Consider the following 12,668-nt stretch of genomic DNA (forward strand, 5'->3'; position numbering starts at 1 on the left):
CTTCTCCCCACCCCCAGCCCAGCTAATGGGAACCAGATGGCAGGATGTTTAGTCAGAGCCTGGGGAGCTTCAAGAACGGGGGAAATGGGTAGGGGGCCAGGATTCCAGAATCCATCTCAGTCATGGGGGAGGGGGCAGAGCCAAGGGCATCTCCAGGGACCTGGACTCTAAGCCAACCTCTGTGATGCCTAGATCAGGAGACCTGAGCGAGTCTCCCACCCTTTCTCTGTAAAATGGTGGTGGTGGAGGGATGTTCCCTCTCTCTGGCCTTCCAGAATAAGGGAGGACTGCACGCTTCAGTCCTCTCAGGCCTGAGGAGTCCCTTCTCTCAGCCTCAGCAATGGCCTCCCAGACAGAAGACTAGTTTCTGGCTATTCTTGTCAGATGTTGGCCTTATCCCTGGCTCCCAAGACAGGCGTAGTGTCTGATTTGTGTGTGGTGTTGTCCCAGTGTTCAGTTCATAACCAAGAAACCTGCATGGCAAGCGTCAGGAAAGGAGTGGAGCAAAGACCTGTAAATGGACTCTGTGTGGTTCAAAGTGGAGACTCCTCCTCCAGGACACTGATTCCTAGGTTCTTCTCTCACCAACTGTAGTACAGCTGTTTCACTAGACTCAAGCAGGGAAATGTTAAATCCAGTGAAAATCTACTTGCCAGGGACTCCTTCAAACCTCAACTCCTGTCCCTGCCCCTCTCCTAGGGCCTTACACACTCACTGCCCTATGGCTCAGGACCAAGATTCAAACTTGCAGATAGAGCTGAAGCTGTTAAGTCCTTCTCCCCAACCCCTCCACCCACTCATCCAAGCCTTGCCCACAATTAACTCATTTTTTTTTTCAGACCACTTCCAAACATAACTCGACACTGGACAGAACTGTAGGAAAAGCTTCCTCAATGCTGGCTCCAAAAGGCTGAGCCCTGTGGCAAGCTGTGCTGCTTGCCAGCCCCAGCGCCTGCCCCCTCAACTAGGTTTGGAGCTGGGGTTGTGAGGATGCCCAGTGGCTGATGTCCAGGCCATGGAGCAGAGATTGCTGACACTCCCTGAGAGCTGTTTAAGGAACCCATATAGACAACTCTTTGCCTTTTGCTCTTGTCTCCACTCCTTTGCCTCTACTCATCAGCAGCTTCATTCAAGCCCAACCTCCTTCCTACCTGGAATTATCCTAACCCACAGGGGCCTCTCAGATTCACCTAATGTTTGGGAAGTACAAGGGTATATGTGGCCTAGGACTCTTGATCAAGAAGTCTGGGAGTTGGGGCTGGGGATTTAGCTCAGTGGTAGAGCGCTTACCTAGGAAGTGCAAGGCCCTGGGTTCGGTCCCCAGCTCCGAAAAAAAGAACCAAAAAAAAAAAAAAAGAAGTCTGGGAGTCTTGTAAGATGGATACACCCTAATGCACATGCATTCTGATGAGGAATTCAAGGTACATGTTATCCCCCATTTCACAGAGGAAAAAGTAGAAGCCTGGAAGAAATGAAATGGCAGAAGCATTGAGAGTCAACCCTATCCACAGGAAGGACAGTGTGCAGGCAGCCTAAAGTCTCTGCTGTCTGTGGCATGGGAGGCTTCCCTACTACGTAGGACAGAAACCCAGGGGATAAACAGGTTTTGTGGACACCAGAGTCTTCACTGACCCAGACAGCCCTGGTACCTGCCCCATCTCCTGGGGACCCAGAAGGCTCCCTTACCTCTCCTATTCCTGACATGAAGGTGGGACCTGGCAGCCTGTTGTGGGTATCCTGCCCTGTAATGGGCTTCATAGGCCCACAGTGTATGGAAACAGATGCCCTATTCATGGAGGTACTGGGCCTGGGCCAATGGAGAGTCAATATGGGCCTTACAGAGAAAGCACATGCTCTTAGATCCAGGAAAGATTCCCTGAGTTTCTCTTCAGGTGGAAGCAGTGTAGTGAGCTGGGCACAAGAGACTCATTGGATTGGTAGAAAAGTGATCTTGAGAAGGGAAGGAGAGGGGTTGGGAATTTAGCTCAGTGGTAGAGTGCTTGCCTAGCAAGCGCAAGGCCCTGGGTTTGGTCCCCAGCTCTGAAAAAAAAAAGAAAAAGAAAAAGAAAAAAAGAGAAGGGAAGGAGAGACAAAGTGGGCAGAGGTGGCTTTCAGAAACAAAGCCAGAGCTAATAGCCCAGGCAGCATTGTCTTGGACTGTTCTATCATCACTATGGTGCACGTGTCCCATTCAGTTGTGGCCACCATTCTACCTCTCCCAGCTCTTCATGCTCTCTGCTGACTAATAGGGCCTGCCCATGGGAGCCATATAAAGGTATGATGCCTTCATCCTGTCTCTTTGGGTTAGGTGCTGCTCTGCTGGCCAGGCAGAGACTGCATGAGAGAACCTGTTTTGGCCCCAGTAGCCCCAGCAGCTTTGCCCGTCCTACAGCCACCACCCAGGTGGTACAGGTCCTTCAACAGTGATTAGCTGTCACTGGAGGGAAGAAGAGCACCTTGCTCTGCCACTGGAATGTTCTTGGGTTAAAGGACATGGGCAAAAAGGAAGTTACTCAAGGGTACCCATCTGAGACATCCAGAATGAGTCAGGGCTTGCTAGTAGGGAGTTAATCTAGCTAATGTAAAACCTTCTGAGACAGAAGAATCTTGGAAGACTGGAAATGTGCGTGTGGGTTGGCAGCCAGATCTGGGTTCAAGGGGCCCCAAGAAAAGAGCACAGGTGTGGCCTGCTTAGTGTTGGGATTGGTGGCCCTGTCCTATGCCTATGAAGGCAGGAGGAACAAGTTGTGTGGATCTAGGCCCTTATTCTATTCCCTGAACACAGAGTAGTGAAAGTCCTCTGAGCCACTGGGCTTCTAGGACATGAAAATCCCCAGAAATTGTCACCCTTTCATGAAGGTGTCTGACACCCCCTTAAGAGCCTTCGAGTTTAAGTACCCCCAGGCACTGCGGCTGCCATCCCCAAAAGTGAAACATGCCAGGTGACTAATACCTTCATCTCCTCAAAGACATTAGACTCCTGCTTAGCACTGAATGGGGTCAGAAGGGAATGCAGAGGCAATGTTCTCACCCTCTGCCCTGGGAGTTACTGGAGAAGAGAGACTGAGGAGAGCTTTGGACCAAGATCTGAGTAGGCTGACCTCATCAACCAAAGACAAGCAAAACTCTCCTTGTGACCTGGGAGCCAGCCTGCATCTTGTTCCAATGGACTTGGAGAGTCTCTAGTAGAAGCACTGCTTCAGATCTAAGAGGCAGGCTAGATAGCCAATGGCATAGGATGGCACCTTGCTTGCTCCCTGGCTCTCTTCTGGAGAAGGAAGGATGGCAGTGGAAGGTCTGGAGAGAAAGGGGTTTTGACCACTCCACCATCAATATCCTACAGTGGATGAGGACATTCTTTGAAACTGCTACTCCACTTTCAAACATTGGCACATTTTGCAGATCTGGGCAACCCAAAGAGGTCTGAAGATGAGCAGCTGGACTTGGTCCACTCTAAGAAGCAAGTTCACTGAGCCATTATCTGGAAGTTACCTACCAGGCCAGACTCAACTGTGAGGAAGAAGTCACCTCCAATAGTCTCTGAGCAAACGCAGTGTCTCAACAATGGAATGGACATACAGCAGGCTCAACCCTGGGTAATAGCTTGTCCTAGGGATCAGGACAGAGGAGCTATGGAGAAGTGGAAACCTTTATAGGCCATCAGGGTTCCAGGAGCCCAAGAAGGGGCAGTGATCATAGTGGAGTGCCAGAGAAGAAAGGCAGGAGGTCAGAAAACCAGAAGGAATCTGAAGCCCAAGAGGACCTCCAATGGTAAAAACTAGTCAGAGCTGATAACCCCCATGTGGTATCTTCTGGGTGTGGCAAGGCTACTTGTGAGTGTCCAAACTGACCATGGCTTTGTCAAGTAAAGCATAAATGGTAGGAGAGGAACCTTCCAAAGATATGGCCCCTACTAGACTCAATCACTGACAAAGCCCTTGCCCCTCAGATTGGGCTCTTGCTGCTTGTGACTAAGCCAAGGCTATCTTTCCCCTCTTAAAGGAACCTTCTGCCAATTTGGGCCAGAAGCCTGGCACCAATAGAAGGACCAGAACAGAGGCTGAGACATTGGCAGGAGCACCTCAGAAGCCACAGGATATGTACAAAAGAGGCCAGGAAGCAGACAAGGGCCTGGGCCTGAAATGACAGAGCTGGGCACCACAGAACAGGCCATGCCCCCTGCCCAAGCCTCATGCACACTGGCCCAGATGTTATTGCCTGCTCTGGGAAATCAGAAGAACTAGCTACTTTAAAGAAATGAGAGGACAGGGAATGGTGCATGGGAAATAGTTGTCCTATGTGTATAGAGAGAATGAAACTACCAAGATTCCAACTTGCATGTTCCTGGGACTGTCCAGCCTGGAGTGGCTAGATCTGAGCAAGAACAAAGTGAACATCCACCCAAAGCCTACATGCACATGCCTCTAAGATGCAATGCAGCCTCTTCATCTACATTCTGGGGGTCTGGGCCTGGTTCAGGGTCTGGGGACTTCAGGTTTCAGATGGCCCAAAAGGGTCCATTGTCCATTGCTTTGCATAGGCCTACAACATCGAGCTGCTAGAGGGCAGGCCTAGAGAAGATACTACACGAAGGTCTCCAACATGGATGGATTCCATGATTTAGGATACATGGGCCTACTGGAGCAGTCCCCTTTGCAGTAGATATCCTTAACATGCCTAGGTTCAACGACAGATAGGAAGCCACAATGGAGCCAAATAGAGATGTTCCTTGGCTAGGATGGGCATAGAGTCATGCCCAGGAAGGCTTAACTGACCAGTAGCAGATAGACCCCATCCTGCCTCCTTCACCCTCCACCTAGAATTAGAGGCAGCTAAAGCAGCTTAACCCGGATGGAAATCCATTGTCCACATTGCCAAACTTGCCCTCCTCCCTGTATGTGTTTCAATGCATGACAACTTCCTTCGGGGTCTACAATACAACAGCTTCTAGAGTGCAGACAAGGGCTTCAGACCAGGACAGTTGGAGAAACAGCAAAGAGGCAAGCAGCAAGAGAACAGCAAAGTCAGCTCATCCAGCACCTCTGTCTGCCCTAAAGAGCTCAGCCAGCTGCAAGGGAATGAATTGAATGACAGGGACAGTTACCCAAAGTTTTTGGTTAATTTAATTCAAACTAGAGTCATCTGGGGGGGGAAGGAGCAAACCATGAAGAGTAAACCAGTAAACAGCATTCCTCCAAGACTTTTCCTTCAGTTCCCACCTTGCTTCCCCTCATGGTAAACGGTAAGGTAAAAAATACCTATTCCTCCTCAAGTTTCTTTTGGTCACGGTGTTACCACAATAGAAAGCAAACTAAAACAGTCAGCTTTCTTGTCCTTCTTATACAGTTTAGGACCCCCCCCCCAGCCCATAGGATGGTGGTGCTTACATTCAGAGGCCCCCAGTTAATCTTCTCCGGAACCACACACACACACACACACACACACACACACACACACACACACACACACACTGGGGGGGGGTATACCTGACTAATATCCTAGGTGCTTATTAATCATATTAAGGTGGATAGTAAAACTCACTATAATCTTGAATGCATCCTATGTCTTCTTGTACCACACCATCTCCTGAAATGTCTACCACCATTTGGGAGTGCTTTCTGGAGAGGGAGTTGTAAGACTTAGGGGAGCTATGGCCTAGCCAGCCAGGGCTCCCAGGACTCTTAGCATAGATGAGTCAGTGAACCTTCCTCATGACTCCTGATTCTAGGAGCTGGGCACCAACTTTCTCAAAAAGATGATAAAGTGTGCTGAATTGCAGCTATACCTTAGTGTGCTGGGTATACTAGCAATAGCAACTAGCTTCAGGAGGACCACCTGACATCCCAGGTTGGATCAATCTCCCATGTGTCCACTGTGGGGGAACATTCCTCTGACAGGCATATGGAAACTAGAAAAGAAGGAAAGGCCCCAGAAACACAGAGGAAAGTATAAAGGGCAGCATGGAATCAGGAAGCTATAGAGAACCTATAACAGAGACCTGTCTGAGATGTGTCTTCAGGGCCCCATCACCACCTCCTTCTCTCTAAGCTGTTGCTAACTTCTAAGGCTTCTCCCTACAACCTACCCCTCAACCTCAAGATCCTCCTCCTTCAGTCATATCCATGCCTGCCCTACTGGCACTCAGGAACCCATGTGGAGCTGGCCCAGAGCTGGTTTCAGCTGAGGCGACAGCTACAGGAAGGGACATGAAAGGAAGAGGCAGTGCAGAAACCAGTGGTGTCCTAGAGCTGCCATCACAAAGTCCCACAACCGGTTGTCCTAATACAACAGAAACCTAGCATCTAGGTATGAGAGAGCATGCTCCCTCAGAAGACCCTAATTAAAAAAAAAACACCTTTCCTCTGATTTGGACAACTGGTTAGGGTATTAGTGCATGACCTTTCTCATGCAATAACCAGAGGCCACAGGCTTAAGGATCCAAATCTAAAAAGAGTGGAACAGGCTAAGGAAGGTTTGGAGAAAGCTGTCAAGAGGCCAGTGATGATCTGCTGATCGCCAACACAGGACAGGCTGTAGTGGGGATGGAAGGCAAGGGTCCATAGACAGTCCCACCCATCATTCCCAGGACCAGAACCTCCCGCCCTATGTCTTCTTGTTCCAGGAAAAAGTTACCAAGACGTTTGGGTTTAATTATTCTTTTTTCCTTTTTCCCTCTTGCCAAGGGGGCAAAAGAAAGCAGACAGCAGCCTGGGAGGGGCCACCCAGCTGCTTTCCACTGCCCCCCCCGCCTGCTGATGATGTGGGGCCTGGGCAGGGGGCTGGCTGCTAGTCAAACACAGGCTCAGCCCCTGCTTCTCTTGACTGCAGCCCTGTGGTGTTTTTTCTGCTGATGGAAGGCATAGAGGCTGCAGCCTGCAAGGATAGGAGACAGCTGAGCTCTCTCAATGGCTTGCTCCACTTATAGACACTGGAGAGTGAAAGGTCACTGTGATAAGCCACTTTTCCTGCCTTCACCCATTCTGGCCACTACCACCCTTTGTTCTCTTTCAGAGTTGCAAGGACCAGATCTTGCTTGCCAGGAGAGTCAGAGCCTCAGGGATTCACCATGGAGTAATAGGGGCTCATAGTGGCCTAAAGTAAAGTGGCAACCTGATCTCCACCATCAACCTAGCTTTCCTATAATGCCTCTGCCCCAATAGATGTAAATGTTTCTCTCTCTCTCTCTCTCTCTCTCTCTCTCTCTCTCTCTCTCTCTCTCTCTCTCTCTCCCTCTTCCCCCCCATGCTGTTTAACCTTTTCTGGATTCATCCTTGTCACTCCTTTCATAGACATGTGTTCCTGAATTCCATTTGTGGCACACATGATGTGGCCCAGGAGTCCAATCCATTAAAACACACACACACACACACACACACACCCCTGGACAATAATGTTATTGACCTGTGACACCCCATCCACAGCCTTCTTCTATATCTAGCCCTACCACAGTGTGGTTCTTCAGACCAAACAAAGAAAGGAAAAAGACCCAAGCTAAATTCCACTTGACCTCTACATCACTTGGACAGTTTTAGATGCCCCCTCTTCTTCACATGATGGATGAAGATCCTTTCAGCAAATGTCCTGGAGGAGTTCAAGGGGCTGAGGAAACACTGCTTTGTACATTAATGTAACAAATGCACCTCATTCAGGCTTCTGACAGTCCCCACCTCCACCTCAGATTCAAGCTGCATTCACTGAGAGCTCTGGCTCTCCTGGCCATATCCTAGATGCTGCTTCATTAGCATGGGGCTCAGAGACCTAGTTCCCATAGCTCCTCTGAGAACCTCCTCATCAGAGCCTTGAACCCTTGCATCTCACCCTAATTGTTCCAGAAACCATCTTTAGCCCTCTTCTATATTAGGTGTTCCTGTCCTGATCTAGGACATATAGGAGCATTTGGTTGCTGGTGCAGGTTGGTAGGGAAGCCCAAAACACCTTTTGTCCTAAAGTAACCAGGAGCTGGTGACTGTTGCGTATTAGTAACTTTGAGGCCCCTTATCCGTTCCTTATACCGTAACCCCTATCTTTGTCCATGCATACACATCCTCAAGTCAGAGTGCCTAATATCCAGGGTCCTACCCACAGTTTGAAGATAGGAGACTAAAATGCAGGCAGGGAAAATAATTTGCCCAGCATTGTGCACCTCACTTCCTACAGAATCAAGTTATAGCCCATGTGGTCTGATGACAGAGAAGGGAGTAGTCACATTTACCCAGCAGTTACTGGGGGCTAAGCTTTGGTCTGTGCAAAGCCAGGCCTACATCAGAGAACCAATCTTGGAGATCTATCAGTGACTATTTCCTGATCCAAGTCACTGACTGACTACCTGACCTAGATCAGCCTGCAGTGCCAGAATGGTGATGGCTCAGCCATACTGAGTCCTGAAGACAGGACTGGCCAGTTGTACTGGGTTGAAGATATGCTCTGAGGGGCCCCATGAGGCCACTGGAGCCGATGTCTTTGAAGGGACGCTAGCTGTCCTGAGCATGGCAAGTATGTTAGCAGGCCTTGCCCTGCTTCCCTTTTCCCTCTGCCTTGCTGAAAAACCCTTAGGTTACATTCCTACCTTTAGCCTCCAAGGTCAATTCCTTAATTGGCCACTTCCTTCTCTTGTGACTGATTGCCAAAGTCCAGCTGTCAAAGTATTGAAGTCCAGAAATCAACAGCTCCGTTTGTTTGTCTCATCTAATTAGCATGCCCAATTAAAATTAAACACCTCATCCTAACAAAGGGTTTCTTCCTTTTACCTTTATAAACTGTCATTTGCCTATAGGTCATGTGTCTCCTCTATGTCCAAGGGCAGCAGTTTGCCACCACCTCACTCCCTTTTTCCAGGACAATACTCCTCTCCTCTCCCTTGTTCTCTTTCCCTTTTCCCTCTTTATCTCCTATCTTTGTCCCTTATCCTCACCCTCTGTGCCTCTGGGGAAAATATATGTCCTTTGTGCTATGAACTTGGTCTTGGGGGGGGGTCCTAGGCTCTACTTTTTCTATCAGTCTCGCCTGTGCTGAGAAGCACAGGGAAAGGTCTGAGGTCCCTGCTTCCAGAGCTTATAAGACCAGAGCATCAGGTGACAAGGCAGGTAGAATGCAGCAGGAGGATTGTCCCTGCCTTGGGGTTGTGAATGGAGGAAGGGCACAAAAATACAGACTACAGAGCCCTATGACTGCCACCAGTTCCAGCTGGCCTCTGAGCCTGCAAATTCAGTCTAGCTTTGGTCTCATTCTACTGCAATTCCCTATACCCCGCCCCATTCTCAGCAGAAAAAGGACAAGCAGACTGGGGGTGGGGGTGACTAGGAAGCTGGTGGAATGTTTGCTTTGGATTCATCCCCACATTCCTTCTCCTCTGGGGTCTGGGCCCACAGATATGGCACTTCCTGTTTGGGTTAGGTCAGAGGTCAGCAGCCCTGAAGGCACTGGACTTGCTTTCCCAGCTTTCCCAACTCCTCCTCCCCAGCCTAGCCACCCCACGCCCTGCCCATCCTGCTCTGGCCACCTAATTCATCCAGCCCCACCCCCTTCACAGTCTGAATTCAGACCCAGAAGGCACGGGATGTATGTGCTAGGTAGCTCCAACATCCTATCCTCTCTATTCTTTGCCTTGCTGTGCTAATGAGTTAGGGAGGACCACTGTGTGTCAGAGCAACAAGTTCCAGACCCTGGTCTAGACCCTCGAGGACAGGGCGGAAATCCCCTGCACAGATGGGGGAGAGCAAGGAACAGGAACTCTCCAAGAATGACTCCTGAGTTATTTCCAGGTTGTTTATGAGGCTGTTATGTGGTGGCAGAGCATGGGGCAAAGAACACACCTGCTGTAGCATTCCTAACACAGATGCAGGGAATTTAAATTTAGAAATTCTATGAGATGATTCTTTGACTCACCTCATGATCAAGGTTGAAATTGGACGGCGATCAACCTAGCCTCTACTATCCCTAAGAGCAATCAAGAATTGGGCTGATACCAAGACGAGACAAAAGGAACATGGTTTTGTGTCCCCAGGTCAGCAGTAATTAAGGATGCCCGGCAAACAAGGCACAGCTGAGGCAAGGATGATCTAATTCTCCAAGAGAGGCAGGGTCTTGGAGATATAGGGTCTCAGCAGCTGGAGGCCAGGGCCTTCAGTTCAGTGGTGATGTGGGAGGAGCTGGCCAGCAACAGATATGAGCTGGTAGTACAAAAGGACATCCCCCAAAAGAACCCCAGACAGGGCTAAGCTTTCAGTATCCTCCATTTCCTAATGCCATGATTACTTGTCCTTCTTCTCCCTTAGGGAGTCACTTGGCAGGTACTAGCAGTATAGGCAGTCCAACTGGGAACATCGGGGTGCTGAGAATACAGCAGTAGCAACCCAGTTGGCATTAATGGCAGGGATGGGGTACCTGGGGTCATATGGCAAAAAAGGAAATACTCATCGATCTCCAAATTAAACTGGAGCACTGAGGTAACAGAATAGTACTGACAGTAATGGCAGTGGGGCCCAGAAGGATACTCCTGTGGCTGTCAAGTTTAAGTGGACAACGCGAATGGGGAGCAAAGCATTTGGAGAGGCTACACCTGATAGATCCAATCGAGTTACTAGAGCCTTCAGGTTCCACAGGCCATAGGCAGAACCAGACATCACTCCTAAGGTGTAGCCTTATTCAAAGCACAGGGTCTTTCTGGCTCCTCAGCTTTGACAATGGCCATCTACACAGGCCACAATATAGTCCCGGTCCACTTTCTCTCTTCTGGCCATGCCCCAGACTGTGCCTCTAAAGATAGCTAGACGCAAGCAGGCTGGGCCTTCAAGGAGCCCCCTTCAATCCCTGAAATTACAACCCTGGTGGCCCAGAGGGGAGAGATGCTGTGTGATTATGTCCTCAGGGGAAGGTCTAAAAAAGCTCCTTGTGTAGAGAATGCCAGCTTTCACCAGCCACGCCTTGGCCATCAGCACTGGGCAGCATCCAGACTGTGGAGGCTTGGCTCACTAGCACTACCTCAGCTATCTCTTGGGCATGTTGGCAGAAGTGGTGTCCCTAATTGCTCCACCTCTTGTACTCATCAAACATCCATTTCATACCACCTTGAGGCTCTCGGTCATCATTCAGTAGCCACATTAGTGGTAGTAGGGGCTGCTCCCTACAGTCTGTGGGTCTCATATCCTGATTTTGTTCAGCCATGGACGGTGTAGGCATCGGCCAAGAGTGTGTACCTAGCAAGACTGTGAACTTGGGAGCATTCTGGGCAAGATGTTTGCTAAAGAAGTGGCTCTGATGTGCATGTGCCATGTCCTAGAGGCTGAGTTCCCAGGACTCAGGGCTGGCTTTAGTGGGAGCCCACAGGAGCACTGCAGAGTACTGAAAGACAGCCTAGGATACTGCCTTCTCCTCGCATGTCTTCCTTGTCCCCTTGGGCTGCTGTAATTTTTTCCCATCATCTCTTTGATTCTACAGGCATGGCCTTGTTCACAATCTAGTAGAATGCAAATTCCACGGAGCCACTACCTGCTTCAACTCAAGCACTGGAGATTCTCTTGAGTCCCAAGGTGTCCCCTGGGTCCCTGCAGCTTAGCTTATTCAGAAGCTAGGTATTGGACTGACCATTAACAGTGGCTGACAGAACAAACAGAAGGAGTGTTGTAGAGAGCCTAGGTTCAAGCTGCAGTTACCCACTAGGCTGACTGGATAAACTATGGGAACAGGACAGAGATGGACACAAAGGGGAGCCTAGCAGAAGGACCCTGAAGCCAACCCAGATGCATGAGTTCTGGTGTGTAGAAGCCCCTGGAGCAGTTTTTTCAGCAGCTGCCACCTATGCAAGGGGCACCTGCCAGGCTTCCAGGCCCTGCTCACCCCTACCCCAGAGACTCTCACCAAAAGGTAGTATTTTATGTTCACAGAGAACCAACATATTCACAGCTGCCCTGTGGGGCGCTCTCTCTCTCTCTCTCTCTCTCTCTCTCTCTCTCTCTCTCTCTCTCTCTCTCTCTCTCTCTCTCTCAGCACATCCCCTTCAGCTTTGAAGCTAGGGCAAGAACAGCTGCAAAACAGCTGTAGGGGGAACAGACTGCAGCTGATGCCAGGCCCTTTCCACACAGGCCAGGCTGAGATTCCCCTGAGGGTCCTTTCCTTTTCTTAGCCCCGTTCTTCTGTGGCCCTTCCATAAGACATAGGCCTTCAATATATCCTGTGTACTGCGCTTCTACCATCTCTTGTCCAGGGTGTTCCCTGGGCAAGCCAGTAGAGTAACTGCCTAATGGTGGATGACATGGGCTGGCTGCTCAGAACAGGAAGTCAGCAGTGTTTCCTAGCCAGGGCCCAAGGAGTTCAGGTGCCCATGGCCGGTGTTTACGGCAGTACAACTTCTCCCAGCTGTGGAGTGCTGGCTGTTCAAGGATGTGTTTCCCATACATCTAAAGGTTTAGGCTGATTGCATTCTTGGCTCTGGTCAGTAAGAGAAAGAGCTTCATGGGCTGCCAAGCAGGCAGGGGTGGTGGGTAGCTCCTCAAGATAGCCTAAGCTTCTCCAGGCCACTGGAGAATCTTACAAGCTGGAGTTGTAAGGAACCTGTTCCTGTCTGGGGTAGCCTGGAGTCACACACTGATGAGTTGTCTCCTAAACCCCTGCACAAGACTGTCCTGATTCCTGGGGAGCTAAGACAGCTGTGTAGTTGCCTCTTCCTTAGG

Source organism: Rattus norvegicus, chromosome X, assembly GCF_036323735.1.
Source record: "Rattus norvegicus strain BN/NHsdMcwi chromosome X, GRCr8, whole genome shotgun sequence".
In the NCBI taxonomy this organism is placed as follows: Eukaryota; Metazoa; Chordata; class Mammalia; order Rodentia; family Muridae; genus Rattus; species Rattus norvegicus.